The sequence below is a fragment of the Mugil cephalus genome, chromosome 16, assembly GCF_022458985.1.
Source record: "Mugil cephalus isolate CIBA_MC_2020 chromosome 16, CIBA_Mcephalus_1.1, whole genome shotgun sequence".
In the NCBI taxonomy this organism is placed as follows: Eukaryota; Metazoa; Chordata; class Actinopteri; order Mugiliformes; family Mugilidae; genus Mugil; species Mugil cephalus.
The window spans coordinates 15355099-15380637 of NC_061785.1; positions in this window are offsets into that span (position 1 = coordinate 15355099).

Genomic DNA, 25539 nt, shown 5'->3' on the forward strand with positions numbered 1-25539 from the left:
TCATATAACTTTGATGTCTGTCTTTGATGGTGAAGATCATTTTTATTCACTCTGTGTTTTCATCTCATTTGAAGTGAAACTCAAGTGAGAGTTTTTTGTTTTTTTTTGTTCAAACAGTCTGTGTCATTTACAAGAGTCCAGTTCTGTTCCAGACTAAGCAACAACCCCGCTCACTCACAATGAACACAAACACTGGCAGGTCATTAGGAGAAGGCTCTGAGTTGTCGGCAGTGTGAATATAATGTTGAGAGGGAGGTCAGATCAGAGTTGGCTACACGACTGAGATACTATCAGGATGCCTAAAAGTCATGTTTCTTGTCTTATTTATCCCAGGTCTGAGAGGAAGAGTAAAGGAAATTTGTGTGGCTTTCTTGTTTGTACTATCATCTGAGCTAGAAGTACAAATGAATCCAGTGGCTCATAGTCAGCAGGTCTTAGTCACTGCGGGATGGACGGTTTTCCGTCAACATTGGTAGGTTCACTGCTTAGTCAAACCAGACTGGAAGGAAACAGTTATACAGGGAGGTGTCATTGCTGTTCACATACAATTTAAAGATAATATAAAAAATAAAAAATGACTCAGTATTGTGAAATACAACATCAGACCAGCACCAGAAAATTGTGGCGTCTAAAATAACCACACTGCTCTCCCTTTAAACTGGGATTTAGTCCATTGTTGTATGATGCCCAAGTTTTGTGCATATTAATTAAAGTGGAATGGCTTGCCATCACCGACCGGCATCCAAATAATTCTGGGGGGAAAAAAGTAACTAGTTCTAGAGAACTACAGCAAAATTGGTCGGCTACGGGTGTTGGATACCTTTGACTCCTTTAATTTCTTAAACCTTCAGAAAAAAAGTTGGTGTTGTGACAATGGCACATAAAAAAAGATTAAATTCAAACTTATACAGAGGATACGTAGGATTTTCTTTTAGACCTATAACCCTGCTGTAGCCTTGAAAACATTTAATTTAGTTAGTTTGTGTACAACACATTGGGGTTCCTTAAACAGTCAAGAGACAATCTTCAGACATTCTAAATTTACTCTAAACTAAAAAAAGACATACAGTTTATATCAGTATATCACATGTCTTGAAAAAAAAATAATTAAATTTGGGAAAAAGGCCTAATTTGGAATATCCAGTTAATATTAGGATATGGCACAAAATAACTTTTTGACAACGTCATTCTAGTGGCACATAAACATACTCAAACTTCAAACTTAATTTAATACTAAAGTGTAATGTATACAATGTAATCTAAACCTTTCCATCCAAAGTAGAATATTTTTAGCAAAAAAATAAATGAAATATTAAAAAAAAAAAAAAGCTTCAATAAGTAAGTGTACATTGTATAGATTATTTAAACAAAATATGCTGACAAAGTCTTAAATACAGATAAGAAAAACTTAAGGGCAATAGGGCATTCACAGGATATATCCAATGTGACAATTTAACTAAGGTATAACGCTACTTTCCATGGTGGTTGATGTTTCACATTAGTATAATCTAGTTACCGTAGTAAAAAGAATTAAGAAATCGTTAGCCTCTACAGTCGGTGAAGGGTTGCCAGGTCTTATGAAAAATTCTGAATAGAGCATTGTGAAGTGAATCTGAGTGGGTTTTTCCATTTTAAACTGTTATACAACATGTTTGATCAACCTAGTGTAAGCAGGAGGCTGTTTCTGTTTCTAGTTAAATAGGATTGGTCTGCTTGCTAAAGGGGTCATGAACCTTGACATAGTGGAAGTGGGTCCCCTAAGAGGATCGTCCTCTCCCAATTCCCATAATACAGCCAACACCGGATCAGACAGGTCAGGTGCCCCAGCGAGGCAGGAAGCACCCTACAACAGATGCACTGAGGATCTAGATTACATTAGGATACACTTTAAAAAGCCTTGACAAACAACGACAATGCAACAACAGAAATTACTCTACAAGTTACAAAAGTAGACCTTGGCAGATGCAGAGCGAACTCTTTTTGGGACCTTGTCCACCTCCTCCAGGAATACTTGGGGTAGTTGATATTGACTTAAGTCTTCTTGAGAAAAGGGCCATGAACTTTGACACAGAGGAAATGGATTCCCTTAAGAGGACCGTCCTCTCTCAAGTCCCCCAACACTGGCTCAGGCTTAGATTGAATACAGGGGTGGAAAAGTTTGGGCACAGACGGGTCAGGTGCCCCGGCGAGAAAGGAAGTACCCCACAACATATGCACTTAGGACTCTGGCGGATGCTCACGTCCTTGCCCAAGTCCATGCCCAAGTCTTTCTCCAGGAATACCTGCATCATCTACACGATGATCAGATTCAACTTGCGTCCAGAAAGAAACTCTCAGTCATGGCAAAATACATGATTAAGTAAGACATATAAAACCCGCTGACTGTGTATAAAGATAAACAAAGCCTCAATGAAAGGCTATCTGAAGCTCGGTTTCCTTTGGCTGTTACCAAGTTGGCAGTGACTTGCCTAGCCTAACCCTCGCCTAATTCAAAATGGATGCAAGAGGTGGATTGTGAGTGTTGCTGAGGTAGCCAGCGAGCTGAGAGGGCCCCCATTTGTCACTCAAAACGACCGTGCCCACAGTTCATTGACTCATTGTTCCACTCCATGTTCGACTCAGCATTCAACAACACATCACAACATTTGCTTTTTTTCTTTTTTTACACCCACTTTACAAGGTCAGTCCTCATTGTGACCCCCTGACACACAGCACATCCACAATACCAAGAATAACTAATTACAAGTTCCCTGAATAAACCATCCACGTTTGAATAAGTTTAACGTGGCAGTAGAACCTCTAGACTTTATAACAGATGGCTGTTTTGGGCCTCAGATGGTGGTCTCCTTCATTGACTCCGCATTCGCTAATGATCTCGGATCTGAACTGCCGTTCTGAAACACAGATAAATGTTTACTCTCATGAGATGACATCACAAGAGTCGAGGTCTGAACAAATATACAGGTGCTCCGCCGCCCGCCACCCCTCCGCACTCTCCACTTCCTCCAGTCCACATTGCTTCGATAAAAACAGCTCCCAACGCCAGTATCCCGCGCTCACATTTTCTGTGTTTCGTTTATTTTGCTGGCTGCTGAAAACATAAACTTTTGCTTAGCTGTGTGTTATTAGAATGCAAGCTTCTTTCTTTTTTTTCTACCATACATGGGGTTGTGTCGAGGAGTGTGTGTGAGCAGGTCTGTATTTCTTGACCTGAGTTTTCCCGTATCTCTGTATCCCGGCACTTGTTTTTGGAAGCATTACTTAAAGCCCTCAAGAATCGGTAAACCATTAGCATGTTAATCTGGAAACAAGATGTATCACGACTGCAAATAAACAAAAATGCCGCCGGGGAGACCTGCTCCATTCCTGTTCGGTGACACATGGTTGGTTGGGGGGAAAACTGATGGATACTTCATTGGAAAGATAGGCCAGAGAGCGGAGGTGTTACAAGAACCTTTTACAAGAATCTTTAAAAGCAGCTGTCGTATTTGGTATTGGTGAAATCACTTTATTGGCACTGGAAATTTGGGTTGAAGAGACACCTAAATTCACTATTTAAAAACCGTGTCAGGATAGATGAAAAGCCCAATTGATGATCACGATCAAAGATAAATAGACATGGTGGAATGACTACTTGCTATTCTCCAGACATCATATTGTAGCTTTAGTTTGCCCACCCAGGTTTAAACTAAATTAAACTATTAAACAATAGTACAGACTGATCAATAAAAGCAAGGCTGAACTTAGATATATGGTGACGATTTGGTTTTTCAAGTAGTAGTAACTCCAGGTTCGTATGAGTGGTAAGCCTGTTCTGCCTAACCTATTGTAAAAGGTGTATTTTTATCATAAGATGCCTGTGACTTGCAGTGCCACTGCCAGTTAAAAAGCAGTGCAAACTCATAACTTCTAAAATGCCTACTACTGTGTACATAATCTTAAACGCTGAGGTTTCATTTTCCTCTGAATCTCATTGCTGTCACACCCGCTTCTCAAACAAGACTGACATCCTCCCTCGTTAGACATTCAGCAGCCACATAGTAACCCGAACCCCTTGCGTAGACACACACACATATGCGCTTATATACACTCGGGGGTGACCCGCTGCCACCACACTCCTATCACAACCTCTCTACATCTCGTACCGTGTTTTGTGCGTGTGCATGGTGTGTCTACGCGCAGTCGGAGCTTCTCGTGCGCGCGGACGCACACGAGCCTCAGCTGCAGTCGATACCAGCCCGGAATCTAATAAACACCCCTTCCTCTACATTGGAAACATATGTGGAGGTCTGACAAAATCCGGCATGTTCCCTGTGCCATGTATGTCAGCAGTCAGTCAGTCTCCACGCTGTCTGTATTTTAGTCTGTGCAGTTCTCTCGAGGGCGACGCGGCAAAACAGGTTTTATAATGAATGCAGGGGGAGCTGTGAAAAACGTCCACTGTCGGGGTTCCAGTAGGAGGATCCTGGTGATGTTTTCATTGACAGCTACACTGCCAAATTATTATGATTCATGGTTTTATGTAAGCTGTAATTATGAATCATTTTTACCTGAATGCACTTACTAAACTCTTCGGCAAATATATGAAATATTTTGCTTGGGTAGTCTGGTGTTGTAGTAGTGATTACTTGTTGTTGTTGCAAGCTAGCAAGCCAGCAAGGTAACTGTTGAAATACAAGCGATGCTAGTGCTAATGTCTCTTTTCCTGAGACATTAACAGACTACCAGCATTTTCTTTTTATTTCATTCGACAAAGAGTCCTTGCAGAGGTCATTTTAACAAGCCTGGTTCCTGGCAAAAAACCTCCTAAACTGGAGGTTGGAGAAGCAGATTTGAGACCATACGGTTGCTGGTTAGAATGCCGTCTATGTCCATGGCTGACATGTCTTGAGCAAGCATAAAGCATAAAAATAAAAAAAAAAATTGCTCCCCTGGTGCCTTATATAGCTGCCCACTGCTCCAAATGGATGGATTAAATAATTCAGTGGCAAATTCTTTAAATATGTACATATATACGTGGCTAATAAAGCTGATGTACAGTACATCTTACATTTAATAGTCTGCCAATGTACAGGTTTGCTAGCATGTTAGCTCAGTTGCTAATGGCACATACTTTTATTCCAGATTTGCAGTTGTAATGTAACTGTACTCCTGCCTCATTATAATCCATAAACTATGCCACTTTTGTAAATTCATGCCTCTGATGTATGAAAAAAAAATCACCATTTTCACATATTATTTAATTTTCGGCATTTATGGCAATTCACTGACATTTTTTTTTTTCAAAATTATTATTTCAGAACCCACACAAACTCTGCTTATGGCCTTTTTTTGCAGCCTGCCTGTCCATGCTCAAGCAAAGATGGTTAAATATGTATTAGATGTGGTTATGACAGTCATTTAATTGTGTTCGAAAAAAAGACAAAGACTTCTGCAACTTTAGGTTGCCCAGAAAATCACATGTAAATATTAAAAGATATATATTTTAAGAAGATATCTTTCCATTTTTTTTAAGATAATTAGTTTTGTTTGCAAATAAATTTAGAGAATACAATGTCATTATGGCAGATATTATGCAGATTGCAACATAAAATAAATCACATAACAACTGCAGTATATGGTAATTTGAATAATTTGAAAATAAAAGCATGATGTAGTCATGTATTTCTTTCATAAAGTAAATACGTATATGAAGATAAAAAAGAAATATAAAGATTATATGTAATTATTATTATATGTATTTAAAAGAAAAGCTGCCATTTTGGAAATAGCTGCCAAAAGCCTGCTATTGACTGCAGAGGACAGATAAATCCACCAGGTGGCAGACGACAAGTGACACACAAATTTTTGAATGTAACATTTATTTTGCTGGTGTGGCAGGACCAGAACCCGGTGGAAAACATTACCTTTGCCGTACCTTCTGAATTACGAGACCCGAGAGCAGACACAGCAACAGTCTGATATTTTAATGAATCTACTATAATACATCTTTAGCCGCTACAACAACACTGCTATTTGTGCAAAAATGTGTGCAGTGGAAATGAAATGTTTTCCGAAGTGTGACCCATTTAAGATTTTTGGCCCAAATTGCACAGGAGTATGCTGGTTCTGAGTACCAGGCAGGTTTGTTACCGTTGACATAATTTGTTAGTTTTAGACCAAAGTAATCCCGAATCAGTTTTTGCTGAGTGTACAGTGATGACAAAGTTCCTGCAGAGAAAAGCAGAGGTAAGCGGCTGCTCGGTGCTTTCATTTCTACCTTGAAACCTTGCACCCCCGAGCAGTGCCAAGGTTCGAGCAGGCTGGTATTCTCATGTTGGCCTTTCAGAGCTTGCGGTTCTTCTGCACAGCTGCATGGACGGCCTCTCCTCAGCCACAGATGCTAACCTATAAGCTCTAATTCTCTGTTACTCGCTGTCTGCTGATTTGAATGACTAAATCATTCTCTTAACGTTCCTGACGTTCGGTTTTCTCAAGCGGCCACTAATCAGCGGCCCTTCAGCCGGAGGAGGTAATGAGCGAGGGCGAGGAGTTTTTGAGAACCAGCGAGTTGTGACAATCTGTTTTGGTGCTTTGTCAGATCTTTTCTTTTGTCACCGGTGCGCATTTGAGAGCTAATAGGCGATGAAAAGCCTGGTTGGAGGCCCAGATGAAGCAGAATATTTAGTGAAGACTCAGGCAGAAGCAGAAGAGACGTCCAACCATTAGCATGTGCGCTAGCCAGAGTCGGTCCCAGGAGAGAAACCCAAGTCTGGCCCCAGCGTCCCGGCGGACATCCTCTGCCGAGGTTAGCATATCCCCGTTTCGCCTGAGTTGCTGAAAGTTGCATGTGTGTGTCTCTGCGCTCCCGCGTGTGTGTCATGTGGCCCGCACGAGTGTGTGTGCGTGGCCGCTGAAAGATTTGTTATTTGGAGCGGTGAATTTTAATGACGTTTGTCAACTCTAATACGCCGAGCTGCCCGGCTGTGGACAAGACTGAAGTTTTCTCAGCTTGCTTTGAGTTTATTTAAAGGAAGTGCCGGTTTTCAAGACGACTACTGCAACTCCTTTGTGGCATAAATACGTGTTATTTATAGATCGCGGCGGAGATAGAAACATTTAATATACACAATCACATCCTCAGAGTCGGCGGTGGGAATCACGTGTTTTCCAGGTGACAAATCAATTGTCAACACTTGTCATCAAATGAACACACTTTTGTCGGTTTAATAATAAGATTAGTTGGACATTTACCACACAGCTCTCATTTAGGCTTTATTAGTCTGTGTTAGAGTGGATAGAAAAATGTCATTTTTATCACATCATTATTGAGTATACAACTTTATAAAGCACCAGAAAACCAGCATTTGGAGTTTTTTTTATTGATTGTTGTAGATGAATTTGATATTTTTCCTACATGTTTTACCACTGAATATTTGAATATTTCAACCTAATCACCCTTACCTCCAGTACAGTGATAAAATGTGGATTTATATACAGTGCAGGGAGGTAATAGCCGATCACGTTTTATGTTTATACTGTTTGTGTTGTGCTGTATAAAATTTTATTTTTGACACATGTTTAACATTTGGATTTCATTATTGGGCGTGGGCCGATACAGGAAAAAAAAAATCCTTCGCACATAATTGGATAGACCTGCAACCAATCAGAGTCATGAAGTCCACCCAAACATTTTGGTTAACCTGGCAGATCTTTGTTGGACCATTATGAGTTCCCAATAGAGTCCCTCTGGACTATGATTCCACCACACAAATTTTGTGGACAGAGAAACTCGGGCTGACTCCCAGACTCATTTAACAAAGACTACGTCAATTCATGCTGTAATCCAGGAAATCAAACACACACTCCCTTTAGCTAGCTAAATAGCTAGCCAAACAGCTAATGGTGAAGTTCACTTTTATAGTACGGAGAGCATGGCGACACATAGATAGAAAAAAAATAGATTTATTTGTGAAACCATGACAAATAATTCATAAGCCATGAGCATTTACTGTCCAACCGATCGCACAAATTAATAAACCATTCACACAGGTCTGTACACCATACTTAATAACTGTGAGTACTTTTCAGTTGGAAGAGATCAGGAAGTTGAACTCATGGACACAGTTTAATAATAGACTCCCTCGTATTATCACCCCAATTTTCTTTTCACATCACCATTTCTGTAAGAAATAGAAACATTTATGAAAATTCTTATAGATAACTATGTTAAGATAAAAAAAAAAGCAAATCAACACAGGGCTATATTTCATTTTAATATATTTTTCATCTCACCCAGCCTTTCAAGCTGTTTCAAAACTTCCTCTCTCTTGGGAAGAATCTGTGTGAGTGCAAGTAATCTATTTCATGCCAACTAATTCAAATAATAGAAAAGGAACATGGAGCGCCTCGTGGGTTATATTGCAGTCGTTGTGCCTGATTAAACCTCTGAATGCTCGAGGGATGTCTCCTCAAAGATCAGTTCGTGGCACCTGTCGTAGCGAGGCTGGTGAAACAGCATAAATTCACCCACCTTCACCCTGAGTGGTGGTCATCAGTTAATACAAGAGAAAAAGTCTGTGTGAGTTTGCTGAACATATAGAATTAGACATAAAAAGTAAATAAATTATGTAGCAGTGTAGTGAGGCCATTGTAAAGACGTATGGTCCTCTAAACCCTAAAGAAGAGCGTCTCTTTAACACTTGCATTAATAGAGACAAATTGAAACCAAACTGTACAATTTGTCTTCACACTGACGGCATCACTTTAAAAAGAATGTGGTAAAAAAGCTGCGTGTGAACCTCCAAACTCCCTTTACATGGAGGCACATGTGCCACAGATTACCTCTGCCGCGTAAGGCCAACTGCATACTTCTGAAACCTAAAAGGCTGTGAAACGTTGCCTTGTCAAACTCCGAATCCCATAATTCAACAGAATGGGCTCACGGTGCCACCTTCTCCTCTTCCGTCTCACGGTCGGGACTAATCGGCTGCTTAACATCCATCTCGACCGGAGACCAAAGCCTGCGTGTCCGTTCACAGCTCATCATCATTATCTCCGAGCGGCAGGGGGGAGACGCGGCCAAGGCCTTTCTTCAGCCCATATCTGCACGTTTGGTTTGCACATGCGTTTCACCTTCTGCGATCAGATACAACGTGTTTACAAAGCGCTCCACTGTGCCAGCTCTGAACTCCCAGTGTTCCTTTGTGCCAGCAAGTCTTGTCAGCTGGTTAGCACACATAATTACTCCCTAATTCTCCCGTCAATAGCTGGGTAATATGTGATTAACAGGTAATGAGCCACATCCCATTCACCAAAGCGCCGCCCATAACTCTGCCTCTCCCGTATTAACCGCTTTCTTTTATTTTCTTTCTTTCTTGAAACATAATCCACCCTTCTCTGGTTATTTGCGCTGCAGAGAATGTTACAAGCTCCCTCTGCCTTTCTAATCTGCTCTTCTGGCTAATGCATCCAAGCATATTCTCCAGCTAAATTATCAAATGGGAAAGCATTCTAGTATTTAACAGGTCGACATTCAAATGAGTTAAACAGTAGGTACAAATAATAAGGTAGGTAAGAGGTGGGTAGGTAATAGCCTAACAGCAGCTTTAAACAAAAACAAACCAGTACATTTATTCATGTGATGAACCCTCTCCTGCTACTTTATAGGGCGCAGTTTTGCTTTTTACTACATAGCTAAGATTCTGAATACAGAGCATATTTTTTCCTTCATCTGTTCCCTGCAGAAATCACTTTTTTTTCTTTTGAAATACTGAAAACATTAAAACCATCTATTTTCAGTGAAATCCCATTTTTAAAAATCAGCTCACATCTGATTCCATTTTTTTTTATTCTGAAGCCATATAAGTCAGATGTGAGTTTTTTTGCAATTTATGAAAGTGAATTTAGAAAGTTCTAAGTAGCTACAAGTAAATGTAATAGTAAATTTTACTGCTGTTATCATAGATTTCTATGCTTCTGACCTCAAAGAGAACTCCGGATCCAAAGTTTCGTGTTTTTGTATTGTTACTTCTACTTAGGACATGTTATTCCAACATGATGTTGAAAAGTATTCTATTCGCTTTTGTTGGTCTCAGGTCTAAGGACAGTGAAGCCCATGCTGTCCGATTGCCAGTTAGTATGTATCACTGAGGTTGGATCTTATAGATGGTACAGTACAGATGGTCTCAAGGAAATTTACCAGCAAAAAAAGAGGTTAGTTTAGGTTAGGTTAGTAGGATCGGTAGGGATGATTGGTAGGGAGTTGGAGTCATTTGTCTCAGTGAGGGACAGGAGGACACTGAATAAACTGCTCTTCATCATGGACAATCCATCCCATCCACTACACCAAATGTTAGAGGGGCAGAGGAGCTCATTCTCCAGCAGACTGACTCAGCACCACTGCTATGGTGTAAGCTACACAACTTTTATTCTGCATTCTATCCAGCTGTAGAACAGTTCTTGACCTATCAATTTCCCTTGTGAATCATTAAAATCTGTTTAAGTCTGTTTGTGACAAATGTACATAGTCAGATAATTCCAAGATGGTGACAGCCACCGCCACCACACTGAGCTTCAAATCCTCTCCTCCACAAACCTGTTGGTGACATTATCCATCCATCTTTATGTGCAGTCAGTAGGTCTGAACCATTGAAGGCAGGAATCTTGTAGAAGACCAATCCCATAAGAACCAGAGGTTAGTCATCCAGAACAAGAGCACCACCAGAAACGTCATATTAAGAATTTTGTTCTTGTTTTAAGACACACACCTAGACATCCTGTCTTATTTTATGGAATCTTAGGAAATGAAAATCACATGCAGCTCTTTGCTCGTTCCAAGCAAAATAAAGCCTCCCATCCAAAATGTTTTACACTTCAGTTTGATGGAGTACATTTGCAGCGTGAAACACTTGCTAGTTAAGCAGTTTTCGGGAATCCTGCCACCCACACCCCAATGGTAAAACCACCTCACGGCCACTGAAATCTTTTGCTCTTCCAAGTATGATTCAAAGTGTAGGTCAACTAACCTCAGTGTGCTGATAAAAACAGGATAATAATTGCTGGATTGAGGTACTCCTGTATAAAAGCACCTCCATTGTTTCTTACTTGATCAGAAATTTCACCTACTGTAGGAGGACTTTATCTGTTTGTTTTGGTGCTAAGTCCACTCTATTCAGATGGACGATAGCACTCATTGAAGTTGCTGGGACAATTTTTAGAAAAAGACTTTTTAATGCTTTTGGACTTAGACGGTGTTTTGCATAGCTTCAGCGAGACCTTTTGGAAGCAAAGTCCCCTTCAAACATTTGACAGAAACACAACTTTTACAGAAACCCTAACTTCGGCCGGCGGACAGAAATATGTGCAACTTTCGCAACAGTTTCATCAGGGCCGTTTCAGATGCATTCTCACACAGTTTTTTGCTGTAAATGTTGGGGAAAATGAGAAGCTAAGAGGGCATAACGCAGGGACTCTCGGGTTGTTTAATACCCCGTCTGATAGGTTTGTAAGCTTCAGCGGCAGACCAAACAGCAATTTATTTTTGCCGCCATAATTGCTCAATTTATGAGCCAATGCTTAGATATGAGAAGTATTGCTCTGGATATTTATGCCAAAACAAGTAAACTAATCAGATTTAAGGAGCAGCACAATTGGAAATCGTTTTCATTCTAAATGATTTATTTAAAAAGAGATTGGATGATATTTTGTGATGGTTGAAAAAGTCCGCCTGGCGATAGCTGAAATCCCCTTCCAAACAAAAGAATGCCATCATTTACTTGCTCATTAGTCTTTATTTTTACAGTAGACATATTCCGTATGCAACATAAATCTGTGCAATGTTTCTGGATGCTTGCTTGCACGTACTATAGTTATGCCTGACTGCGTGCTTTCATTTCCGCGCAATCTAAATGCATTAAAAAAAAAATGCGCAGCTGCATCTGAACTCCTTCTTGTGCCATACTGAGGGCATGAGATAATCATATTATGGAGGAAGCCTGGGGATCAGCAACTCTAAGATTACTTCTGGAAGAGTCTGTCAAACTTGTTAAAGCCACTGGCACAATAAAACAGGGCGCTGCCATGCCTGTAAATGAGTGTCTGAGAGACTCGAGCACTGAGCATCGAGTTGACTTTGGCTGTTGTCTGGTGTGGTGGGCGAACAGGGAGGATGTATAATGAGAACGAGGTCCACAGAGGTCATGCAAGTGAACACAAAACTATGTACAGAAAGTCTTTGTTAACGGCTCTGAGATGGATCATTCTATGGACAGGTCACCATATAGAAGTCAACAATACAAGGCAAGATTTTCTCAAACTTCAGACGCATTGTTTAAGTGGTAAGATGCAGGTTACATTTAAGTGCCTTGCTGTTTCGGAGAACCCATCATCTGGTCATGACGATTTGGGTCGTTGTTAAAGTGACTCAGGTTTTGTTGATTTAACAGCATCCAACATTTTGGCTGCAAGAGGAAAAAACAGAGCAAGTCCCGTACAAAATTCACAGTCCTTTTATGTGAATATGAATTTCAAAGTTTATCCGTCTCAGCAGTCTTGAGTGTAGAGTAGCCTCTTAAGTTACTGGATTCCCACTGTAGCGCAAAATTTACACAAATACATAGTCAAGAGGCCATGACTTTGACAGACACCTTTTTCTACTCCAACACTTACATTTGAATTCTGCTTGCAATCGATCTCCAAATGCAAAAACAATTTTGATTTTTACATACACCGATCAGGTATAACATTATGACCACCTCCCTAATATAGTGTAGGTCTGGCAACATAATGTTGTTAGTGGAGGCCACGTCTCCAGGTGGAGTCATTGGGTCCTATGGGTTAAGGAGAGATGAATCTGTGGATCAGACTTGTTCCAGGTCAGGTCAACACTGTTTTTTATGTTTTTTTTTTTTTTTAGTTGTGTCAGGCTGCTGCCATCAAGGAGTGTCATTGCTATGGGTTGGAGGTGTCTGGTCAGGTCAAGGTGGATGGTACACGTCTAAGTAATGTCTACCCCCACCCCACCCCTTCCATCTACCCTATGGCAGATTTTGCTAGTTTGGACCAGAGAGCATAGTACATCTTTGACTTTAGAACCTGAGAACCTAGGATCACAACTGAATGCAACAGAAAGGAGATAAATCAGCTGGTGAGATTTATCTGGGTTCTGCCAAATTAGCCTACTCACAAAAAACAGGAAATCATCATGCTGTCATTAGCCATTACAGAGTGTTTTTTTTTTTTATTATTATTATTATTCTTTGTTTAGGGCACACTATCTGCTACGAATGTGTAATTATGGCTGTGTTACGTTTATTTACAGCTTGGTGTTATAGGTACTTGGGTCGCAAAAACTCAACAGGTATCACAACAATATTTGCTGAGGCCAAGAAACCAGATGTAGCCGGGGGGGGGGGGGGGGGGGGGCAGCATTTCTTTGGCTGCCGAGTTTAAATGTCAACAGCCTTCCTTAGAACATCTAAATCCGCCTTTACTCCTGGACGTCCACTCGTCCCTTGAGTTGTTGAGTGGCTGGACTAGCAGCTAAGTTTCACAGCTATTTATAGCAGGCTTAGGACAGAAGGAACCCTGAAACAGAAGCTTGATTCTGTGGTGATACAGTAATGCTGCAGATGAGACCATTTAATGTGGCCTGTTCCCTCTTGAGGACCATTGTTGCTACCAGGCATCGAGTTAAATCAGCTTCCTGTTGTGAACATCAAGCTGAGAAAAGCCTTGGTCAGGGGTGAAGAGTGGCTCTCATTCAGGATCTGAGACCCGTCTACATCTTTCTCCCCTCCGTCTCTCTCTCTCTCTTCCTCTCTTCTGTCCACCTTGGATAAACAGAACATAGCCCGCTATTCACGTCACATCTTGCCAGTAGCCATCACTTCGATGGGAGCCAGTGCTCCACGTACGGTCTGGTGTTGAGTTCCACCAACGGGGACAGGTTACCGGCTCCCACTGCCAACAATGTCCGTGGAGTGCAAATGTTTATTTTAAAAGTTATGTTCGAGTATTGATTTTATTTCATTTTCCCTCCTCCTTACCCGCCTGCTCTTGGCTCAGGTGAAGTGCCTGTCCATCATGAGGTTTTCCCGCTGGAGCCAGGCGTGTTGTCTGTCTCATAAAAGCCGCTACTATAGTATAATGTAGCCCCGTGCCCCGAAATGTCCGCTTTTCCCCTCCAAGCGCGCTGGGCTTCCATTGAGGATGTGTATATGTAGAGTTCGGGCCCTATCCAAGATAAATATGTTAGGGGGCCGCACTTCTTATAATAGTCTGGACATAGAATATCTCACCTACTAGTAGGAAAAATATAACAGTTAACATTAATACCTGATATGGCCCCACTTTTCTTATTTTATACCCTGACCCTGTATTTGTATTCAATTAGGTTTAAATGGGTTTATATTTTATATATGGAGTCAAACCAACATTCTCTGTTCCCAAAACACATAACATAAAATATATTATCTTTCAGCCTTCCTGTCAGAAGTGCGGCTCACTTTCTGCAGCGTTCACTCCGCCTGGAGCGAGTCGGTTCTTTCAAAAAAGTACCAAAAAGCTCTGCTTTGCGAAACCCGCTCTGTCGGCGCACACAGTGACACGATCCAGATGTCCTGTCGTGCTCGCTGGCATTCTTGAAGCCTTTCACGGACAAAAGATAACTTTAAATGTCTTGCCGGATGAATTTCCCTTGGTATCAGTTCGATGGCGGCAGATATAGTCTACTACTCGCTTCTCTATTGAAGGTGAAAACTGCACCTTTTCGTGAATGATTCCAGATAGTATCAAGGAATGCATTTTGAAAATATAACTAAAGGTTTAAATCTTGGGAAACAAGTGGTTTGTTAGTTTGACTGATCCACTTCAGGCTCAAGACTGTTGACCACATTCACCGATCAGGCATATCATTATGAACACTCACAGATGAAGTAAATAACCCTGGCCATCTTGTAACCATACAGCATCCTGCAGGGAAACTTTTGGACCTGGCATTCATGCGGATGTTACTTAGACATGTACCACCCACCTAGACCACACCAGAACAGCCATCCCCAGCAGGATGCAGTCTGACACAGGTACACACAAAACCAACTCAAGAAAAACAGCAAGGTGTTGACCTGGCCTCCAAGTTCACTAGATCACAAACTGATCAAGTATCTGTGGGATGACCCCCACCCTTAACCCATAGGACCCAAAGGCCCCCCCACTAACAACACCACACCCTCAGAAGGCCCATGTCCATTCTCTGAGGAGTCACTACTGTGTTGGAGGCACAAGGGAGACCTGCACAATATTAGGAAGGTGGTCGTAATGTTATGAATGATCAGTGTAGGCCAATAGGTAGCAAAATTCATAAGACAGTGTAGCCCTGCCCACATGGCACAGAGCAGTAGTGTTGAAGAAGTACTAGATGCTAATTGTAGGCAATTTTAAGATAATAAAAGCATCCAGGCTTGATACAAAGCCTCAATCACATGTAAACACATCCCTCAGCCTCTCTGTTTCTCTATAACCCCACATGTCAGGAGAGCAGATACAGAGAATGTGGGTCCAACCAAAGATTTAGACACACTGCATCTCAAATGAACTTTTGGAATGCGGCGCGCATTGCAGACTGACAAGCAGCAGCATGTGATCATCTGAGGGGGATTTTGCCTTAAAACAACAATAGACAGTCTGGGACTAATAGGCCACAGGATATGCTGGGTGGCCTGGTCTGGCTGCTGGTCCTGCCCTGAGCTGGCCCAGGTGCTGCTGACTGTGGTGGAAAAGACCTCTCACTCTCCTCACAGCTGGCTGGAAGGACACACACACACACATGCATACACACAAGCACAGCTGGTTCCTGCAGTCGCCCAGCTGCAGCAGCTGCCACACCGAGCGCTGGATGGACTGGGTCGCAGTGAAACACCTGGAGGCCGACGCAGTCAGGTTGGGGAATAAAGCAATAGATCTGGATCACATTTCAAGTGTCTGAGCTGCTAAATGTGCGCTTTGATTGTATTTGTCATCGCCGAATGAAAGAAACATCGCTCCTGAGATTGGGGGAGAAAAAAGCAAATAATTTCATTTCACTTCAGTCATTTTTAAGCGCGTAAGAGCTGTCAAATTATCGTCACATTTTCACATTGAATTAGGTTGCAATAATAATAATCAGATGATCACAATATTAAGACAATACTGTATGGTATTAATGTGAATACAACAGTAGTAGCATGATTGTACTTTTATTTTATTTCTATTTTGAATTGAAAATATGCCAACTCCTGATTCTTTGTCTGTACCAAGGAATACACGTGCAAGGAATAATACCTTTTTCCTCCATAAAATGCATATTGTGTTGCCTGTTCATGGCAACATTCATGGAGACAAAGGAAGTACTTATATACACGAGGAGTTCATTAGCAGATTGCAGAAAGAGGTTACAAACCCTTCACAATTGTCTTCGTATTTTCACCCAAGTCCCAACAGTAGACAAAGAGAACAATTTGAGCAAATGCAACAGAAATATTATTCTTGAGTATTAAGAAAAGTTAATCATGTCTGTGGGTTGCAAGGGTATGAGAAACCTTGCTTTTAAGTGTTGGGTTTGACTCCCCTTGTGCAGCAATAACACCAACTAAATGTTCCTGGTAACCGCTGGCCAATCGTCTGGAGTGACCTTTGTTGGTTGACCACTCCCGTCTTAAATCTCCTTCATTTTTTCACAGCCTGTCTGACTGTGGATTTGTAGATTCCAAACCCTTTAGAGATGGTTTGTAACATTTTCCAGCCTGATGATTAACAGCTACTCTACTTGTGAGCTCCTTAGAGAGCTCCCTTCTCCTTGACTGTGATAAATCCACGATTGTCTAAACAGAGCGGAGCACTGAACAACACCTGAGCCTCGTTACACTGATTGGAAACACTTCTGAACAGACGGACCCTAGTTTGGACTTGAAATTCATTTGTAAACCAAGAGATGGACTAATTTTTGCTCCTCACACATTTGTAATGTTGACTCATTTCCTTGAATAAAGAAACAGACATCATAATATTGTTGTGTCATTTCTTTGCAGATGAGATAAACTCGAAGGAGTGGACAAATGGGTCCTGGCAGGTTCACATGTGAAGACTGAAAAACAAGTAGTCCGTTTGTTTCTTTAGCTTCTGTTACTGGAAGGCAGTCAGACATGCGGCCAGTAACTGCTGTGATTCAGCCACAGCGCTGTGCACGGAGATGACACTGGCGACGATGCACCGCATCTGTGGTCAACATGCACACATGGAGAGGAGACAAGAAATACACAGTGAACATGGGTAAATGAAACCAGGGGACGCATCCCCCCTCCCCTGTCCCTGCTGGAATTTTATCAACGTCTCTTCCCTCCACACCTCAACACATCCACGCAGACGCCCACCTGCTGCAGTCAGAGCAGACGCCACTCGCAACTGAGGCAAGGCTGACTCCGCGTTCAGAGCATTAGAAGGAAAATATCCATAAATCTCTCAAAACGTCATGTTCCACTGAGTCTTTTCTCATTAGCTGCCTCAGAGCCGACATGTAAACACGCCTGTCACATGGGGCGATCACTGCAGAGAACATGACAGTGGGTGTACAACTCTTTCTGGAAAACCGACGCGAGCATAAAGCAGGGGGACTTAGCAAGGGATGGGAATGTAATTAATAGATACGTCGGGTCTGAACTGCCGAAGCTGAGGTGCCAAGAACAGCTGTAAAAGCCTGGTCGGTCGAGTGTTCATGTGTGGATTTAAAGGGGGTGGGTGGCCCTTAAGAAAGGTACTTCATGCCGAGGGATTGTAATGAAATTCAGTAGGTTGTGATGATTGGTGGGAAAAAAAAGAACTTTGAGGAAGCAAAGTGGGCAGGTACCGTGTTGCACTAATCGCAATGTTCGTGCAATTGAGGCCACTGCCAATGTGAGCGATGCAGTTTGTTGGCAAATGATGCGAACACAGTCCTCCTAATATCAGCCACTAAATTCTCCATGCTAGATTCTCCATCCATGGTGTCATCTGAACCCAGATGGGAAGAGAAATGGTGGAAGCCAAAAGTTATGATGGCTAACTTCATCTACATACTTGAAAATATTTGGGAAATATACCCATCGGGTTACCCAGACAACCAGAGCCTGGAAAGGCCCAGTAGCGACCAATTATTATCTACAAAGTGAATCGATTATGATAAGAGAACTGTTTTACACGTGAACAGGATTTAAGTGTTCTGAAAACCATGACTGAGTGTGTAAACTAGATTAACACTTTGAGGTTGCGTGTGTCTACTTGGAAAGTAGGTGAGAAGTTGGAGTAGAAACTCATGGATTGTCAGTAGAAGTTGTCATGTTGTTCATAAGTGTTGTGTGAGTTGCATACGTACGGCCAACAACAGATTGTCAGCTTCAGAAAGTCCAAGATGATGTAACTATCCAATGCAGCTAAAGGCTCAGCATTAATACTGCACTCATTCTTTGCCCTTTACACCAAGATGATGCCTTCCACATGGAACTGAAACATGAAAATGCGGAAAAAGACAACCCAAAGTAGTCTGAGACGGTAAGTCTTACCTTGTTAACATCATCTTTTGCAGTCTTGAAGTCAGCCTGAAGTTCTACCACCCATAAAATCCTTCTGGGGAATTTTAGTCAGGTCAATTCAATATGGCCCCAGCCAGGCCAATGAAATTGTTTGGGTGCCCACTTTTAAGTAACCCAATCACATAACTGAATCATAACTAAATCCTACCCACAAATTAAATAAAATACATGCAAGACTGAAAGATGCTTGTGCCAGTAAAATTCTTTTTTTTCCTTCTCTGTAACAGAGTTAAATAGCATAACCTCATCGTAGCCAGGAAGGGAGCTCTAACTTTGCCTGGCCACAAACCTTTTGTGGCAGAACGCTGGTCTGGAGTCACTTCATTGGGAACTGATTTGGGCTCGCTGTACGCGGCGACGGGCAGAAGAGTAATGTAGTCGTGCGTGTTTTGGCTCTGATTGGTTGTAGAACTATCCCATTGCGTGCAGAGGTATTCTGTTCTGTTTTGGTTGAAACATGCCCTATAATGATATCCTAAAGGCGTGTTACTGGACTGTATTTGTGGGTGGAAAAGTGACCTTATAAAACAGTTATCTAATTTCTCTAATATTTATGGAGTTTTAGGCCGAAGTGGAAACACAGATAGGCCAAAAGAACCGTAGCTTGGAAAGTTCCCGGGCATTAGTCTCTGGAAATTGTTGAAACTTGGTTAATGGTGGTGTTATAATTAAAAATGACCTAGGACCTCTGAAGTAGTAAAAATGATCAGTATGTGATACGTCCGTGCGTCCGAGCTACTTAGATGCACATGCGCTCACACGCATCCATTTTATCGATTATTTTGCGCCACTTTTCAACAGCTGAGAGTCGAGGAAGCGCGACTCACGCCAGGTCTTTATTAATTTACACACACAATAAAAACTGGTAAACCAGCTGTTTACACTCGCTTGAATGAAGTCATTCTGCAGCCGTCCGCTGGAGCCAGGGCGCTGAAGAGTCCTACCTCGAGGGCGGGCCAATCAGCGCGAGGGTTGTGGGAGAGGACGCGTGGCTGGCGGCGTGGCGAGCGGAGACCACAGCCTCCTGTCAGCTTATGAAGACCTCCATTCACCTCCGTTCACACAATATTCGTGCAAGAGAGAGACTTCCCCAGCGAAAACAAGCCCCGTTTAAAGAGAAAACAACCCTATCCCCCGCCCCCCCGCCCCCCTCCCCACCTCCCCACCCAACCCCACTCTGCTACGAATTCCTGCAAATTTGCCAGCAGCAGAGAGGGAGGACAGGAGCGATGCGAGTGATGGATGCCTGCCCGTCTAGCTGCAGAACCTGTGTTTCTGAGTGTATCTCTGTGTCTGTGAGTATGTGTCTGTGTGTGTCTGTGCTACTGAATGCCTAAAGGGTGCCAGCTATTCCATCAGCCTCAGCTTTGACACATCCCCAAACGCATCCTGTTCTGGAGTTTCACTCGCCGATCCTCCAACATCCCATTCCTCCAAACACAGCGTTCCCTCATCTGACTTCACGTACATATGTCCTTTTTTTACGCTTTTTTCACGTTTTTTTTTTTTTCTCATTTTATTTATTTCTTTTTATTGTGTGTTGGGTCGAAAGTTGATCCAGGGGCCCAAACCGAAGGGGTATTTTCATCCCGTTTCATTAATCAGGAGCGCAGGTATAGCGCGCACAAATGACTTGTTATTGTGTGTCAACGTGACACACGCAATGCAATATGACTCAGAGTGTAATTTGACTTTCCATATTTATTTTTCTGGCTTATTAGAGATGGTGCTGCTAGTTCAGCAAAGGACTGTGAGGGTGCACTGTGCTGGAGGAACATGTTCCAGCTCATGGGGGAGGAAGTGTGTGTGTGTGTGTGTGTGTGTGTGTGTGTGTGTGTGTCTGTGGGTCGGATGAGAGGAGGGGGGGCTAGTATGTGGAAAACGCTCGTGGCTAGCGTGCGCACCGGTAATATGTGTGTTCATTAATTATGTGCGTGCTTGTGTTGTGCTTGTGTGTGTGTGTGTGCCGGTTACAGTAGCCAGATTGTCTGAGCGATTAGCAGGTGGGTCTCGTCTTTAACACTTTGGACGTGCGTGTTTGTTTGTGCATGAGGTTCAGGTGTGATGTGATGTGAGGCACCGAAATGGAGGATTGGCGCGTGTGCGGATGGGCGTGCATGTATGTTACTCAGGGCTAAGGCTGAAACTAAATGTTGCAGCTCATTTGACAGAGCAAGTTCATCGCCGAAGCACCAGACTCAACCACTATTAGCTCATTAGCTGTAGTTTGCTGTGGTAACCTGTAGTGCTGTGATGTAGTTGAAATACAAATCCTGTGGGTTGGGCACTGATTCTGGGATACCACTTCACTTGATCACTTCTGCCTCATAGAGGGTTTTCACGGCGTGTCATCTGTGTGTCATCAATCCAGAAGTCGCCCTGTTGGAGGCACTCGGCAAGGTTTCATCTGTACCAATTGGCCAGACCGCGAAAAACATTTGGAATTTTACAGACTGCCAAACATAATTACAAATTAGCAATGCCAAAAGTTATCAGAAGAAATGAGCCGCTTGTGGTTAGCGAAGCTAAACCAGGATCTATGAGGCAAACGTCTGGACGACATCCGAATTTGTTCGGCCCATTTCTTGTCTGGTAATTGAAATGTTGATAGCAGCGGCTCTTAACTAATTTTCTAGTGTAATGCTAATAATAAAATTCATGTCAAGCTCAGTTGGCTTTTGCTAACCTGTCATTCCAACAGATGGCACCCAATCTGCGTCATCAAAGGCCAGAGTTTTTACCTGGAATACAATGAGAAATACAGCAGATTGCAGCTCTACATTTTAAGAACGTGTTGCTACTGTAGCAGGCTATTAAATGTAATCAGGATCAGATATAAGTCAATAATGGCATATATGGTAGCTAGATATGAATTATATTATTATCATTAGACTAGAAAATTAGTTAAGAGCCGCTGTTAGCAACATTTCAATTACCTGACAAGAAATGGGCCGAACAAATTCGGGTGTTGTCCAGAAGTTTGCCTTATAGATCCTGGTTTAGCTTCGCTAACCAGAAGTGCCTCTTTTAGTGTGATTCTGGCATTGTTCTCTCTGATTGGTAATAACTTTTGGCAATTTTTAAAATTACAAATATTTTTCACGGTCCACCCGGTTGGTACAGCCAACAACACGTCACCTTTTTCCACGATCTGCTTCAGTCTGTGCGCTTTGCTTGCCTTGCTGGGTGCCTCCAACATGGCGACTTAAGACTGATGACGCACTGATGACACACCATGAAAACCCTCCATAATACACGGAAAGTTCAGAAGAGCTGCTTTATTACTTCCTTTTATCCTGTCCATTCATGTGCACAGAGCAGACCCTGAATCTTGAAATGCTCAGCTAAAGAGGGATGCTAACCCTGCAGTCACCTGGCAGATACATCAGCGCATGCACCGCTGGAATGAACCACGCACCATCATCAACATCCACTTCGTCAGTTAGTGCTTTATAGTGTCGTGCATTATGCTTTGCTTAAAAACAGACACAGAGGATGCGGCTAAGCAACCTTAAGTAACACATAGCAGTAATAGAAAAAGTAGATGGTCCCTCAAGTGGTGCAGAAATAAAGAAGCAGCATTCTGGGGCTGTCAATGAGATAATGGATAACTCCTGATATTGAACACCTCAACCAGCTGATACCATGGACAGCTGCGCTGCAACAGGAAAATCAAATGCTGCCATTAATTTATATTTTTATGCATCTTGAAAATAAAATCTGACGTTTTTGTTTGGTTTACCTCATTACAGCTTAAGCTTTTGATAAAATAGGATTGTGTGACCTGGAACCAAGCCCGAAGTTCTTACACTCACAAAATGTTTTGATGGAGGATTTCATCCAAGAGTCGCTACGTTCCGAATTCATTATGCTCCAGTGAAGACCTGCCAGGTTACTGAAATTGTTTGGATAGCATTATGCGATGATGGGCGGAAGAATAACAGGCGAATGGTGTGTTATCAAACTCAAATTCTGATTAGAACTGACTGGGGCTACTCCAGGCTACATCTTCTGTTGTGATTTAGTCTGTTGTGAGATTGCATGTAACGTTGCATGTAATTGCATGTAAGTCATTACTTGGTTTCCCTCCTGGTGATACCCTGAGGTTTCAGTAATACCTGGAACAATCATAACCGCCCCTTAAGGATTTATTGTGGTTCTGTAGAGAGATCCACAGCAACCTACAGAGTAAGGGTGTTTCTGCTCCACATGAACCTTCAGTGTCTGTTAGTAAGATTTACACACACAATGACAGACCACATGTATTGTCACCTAAAGCCTGGATCGGTAAATGAACTGTATTATGTGAGATGAGGTGGTGGCCAGAGTGGCATCCTTTCATACCGATATTCAGACGATGACACACTGCAAAAATAGTTGTAGGAGTTTTTTGTTTTTTTTCTGTCTATGAATTTTTGCATTTTTGTAGCTAACTAAACATTAGCTTGTGGCAGTAAATTGTAAATGGATGCTTTGGTGCTGTCGCTTCATAGGTGTCCTATTGAGACAATTAGTAGGAATTGGGCATTTAAATTTCACAGCATGAAATAAAGTGCAGGGGCAGTTAATGTGAGGCCTAAACTTTGATACATTAGCATCCAGTGCCAGTTTCCACTCGGTGGGGAACACAGCGAATGTGCAATCATTTTGCATAATAAAACCAAACAACATACGCTAATGAAAAGCACTTTGTGCCTACGAGCGGTGTGCGTGGGACCGGTTACTAATACAGTGGATGATAGGCTTACATTAGTGCAGATAAACTCCACTGCTCTCTAATATATTCCTCTTGTGCTTATGGTTTCGTGGTTCTGCGTGTGGAGAATTCCAGTGCTTGACACACTTGTAATGCCTACAGTATTTAAGACTGCTGAGCTATAATTAAACGATTGCTGTTTATCATTTAGAGGTTGCGCAACACGACTGATGCGATCAGAGGTTAGTCGCTTTAAACCCAGTGTTTTGAACCACTCAGCCCTCTGCCCTCCCCGGGCCACTCTCCTCTCCCCTTGCTCTCCTCTCTTTCCTCCTGCAGTCAGCTGGCATGGAGAAGAAGGGCCCTTTTGACTCATGTGGAAGGGGGGGGAAATGATGAGGGTTGGGGGTCCCGGTGCCCTTGGAGTCTGATAGTCTGGCTGGTTCATGCAGGCTTTCCTCCAGGGTTTTAAGCAGTCAGAGAGTGGAGGGGAAGGAGGAGAGATTTCTGACGGCACATCTCCACCATGTGGACTGCTGACGGGGCCACCGCTGCTCCAGGCCAGAGAACCACCGCGGGGATGAGTGTGATTGAGGATTGAGTTAGATTAACTAAAATGTGTTTCTTTTACACTTCATTATCTTCACTATCCATCCTTAGAATTAATTTATTGTCTCTGGTTGTGTTAGGAAATTATAGAAAAATTGTGCAGGACATTCGAATGAGATAATAAGACTAACACGGACCCTAACTTGGTTATATTTGCACAGCACTTGGTTGAATTTTGAATGAAATGTCCCTGGCTGCCTCTGAATAAGTGTGACTGCGAGAAAAGAAGTGGCGACTGTAGCAGTGATACAAGCAGCAAACACAGCTAAGTAACAAGGTATTTTTAAAGATAAGCAAACAGTCCCTTAATGTGCACAAAATACAATTAACTAGGAATTAAATAATAACTTGTTCTCTTTTGGAATATTGCTCAGGGATATAACATTTTGACAGGTCAGTAAAGATGCTATTGCTCTATTAAACATAAGGCAAAAATAATTAACATTAACAACATAACATAAATTATATACATTTTTCCCACAACATTTTCAGATGACAAAATTTTTGTGTACTTTTACGTAGCCTTTATTGAATCCCAATAAGCCCGAGCTCTACGATGCTGGAAGACCTGGCTCCAAATCCAAGCTCCGACACACTTGCCCAGAATTCATTCAGTTCATTCATCAGAAGCGTCAGCGAGCCGACCCCCCACCCCATGCCCTCCAGTGGCTGTAGACCCCCATGCCGACACCTAATCCAGAGCCTCGCTACCATAACATTTTCACAAGGGTCGCGAGCCGCGCAATAACAGCTCCACATGAATTGGTGAACTGCTTCTTTATAAGAGGAACGACACACACAATTAGTGTTCATTGGTGGCAGCCTGCTGCCACTTTTTTTTTTTTCTGTGTATTTTTACAAGAGTTGAATCTAATCCTCAGATAGTGTGTATCTGTACGAGGGGGCCGTGTGTGCTCGATTGTGCTCTCCTGACACAAGGCGTCGAGTCTGCGGCAGTTTGTGCGCAGTCAGCATACGAGGATAATGAAATGGAAAATTTGTCTTGATCAAAAGAAATCTGAAAGATTTTTTTTAGTCTTTTTTTTTTTTTTTTTTTAGAAAAATATACTTGAGATATTTATATTTTATTTGCCAGTATGTCTTTATTGCTTCTTGAGCAAAATGTTTCAACCAGATATTTCTGACAAGTCAATTCAGACATCCATCCTCCGTCGGCCCGGCAGTAAAACTAATGACAAAATTGGAACAATCTGCTTTTTGAATGGCCACTTTTATTCCTCCAATGTAGCGATCTGCGGCCTAATTTGTCCTGTGGGACGCCACACGCTCCCCATAAAGCCACATTAGGCCTCCAGTAGCAGGGGTAATGAATATGATTCAGACAAGGTGCCTGGCAGCAGCTCCGCCTCCCTGTGTCACAGGGCTGCAGCAGCCTGGCGATGCAACTGAAGGCAAGCAAACACACACACATTTTTCAATTTCTTACATCAAGGTCAGTGTAATTAATGACGTTTTAGTCTTGTGTAAGTGTGCTTAAATATAAATCATGATTGTCATTGCTGTAATTGATAATGATGTAATTTATTAGTTTTTGGTCCCTCTGAAAACAACAGTGTTTGAAGCTTTAATCAGCTGTTTAATTAATAGTGTGTGGATTGAGGCTTGAAGCTGCACAACAGTTAATTAGCTGCA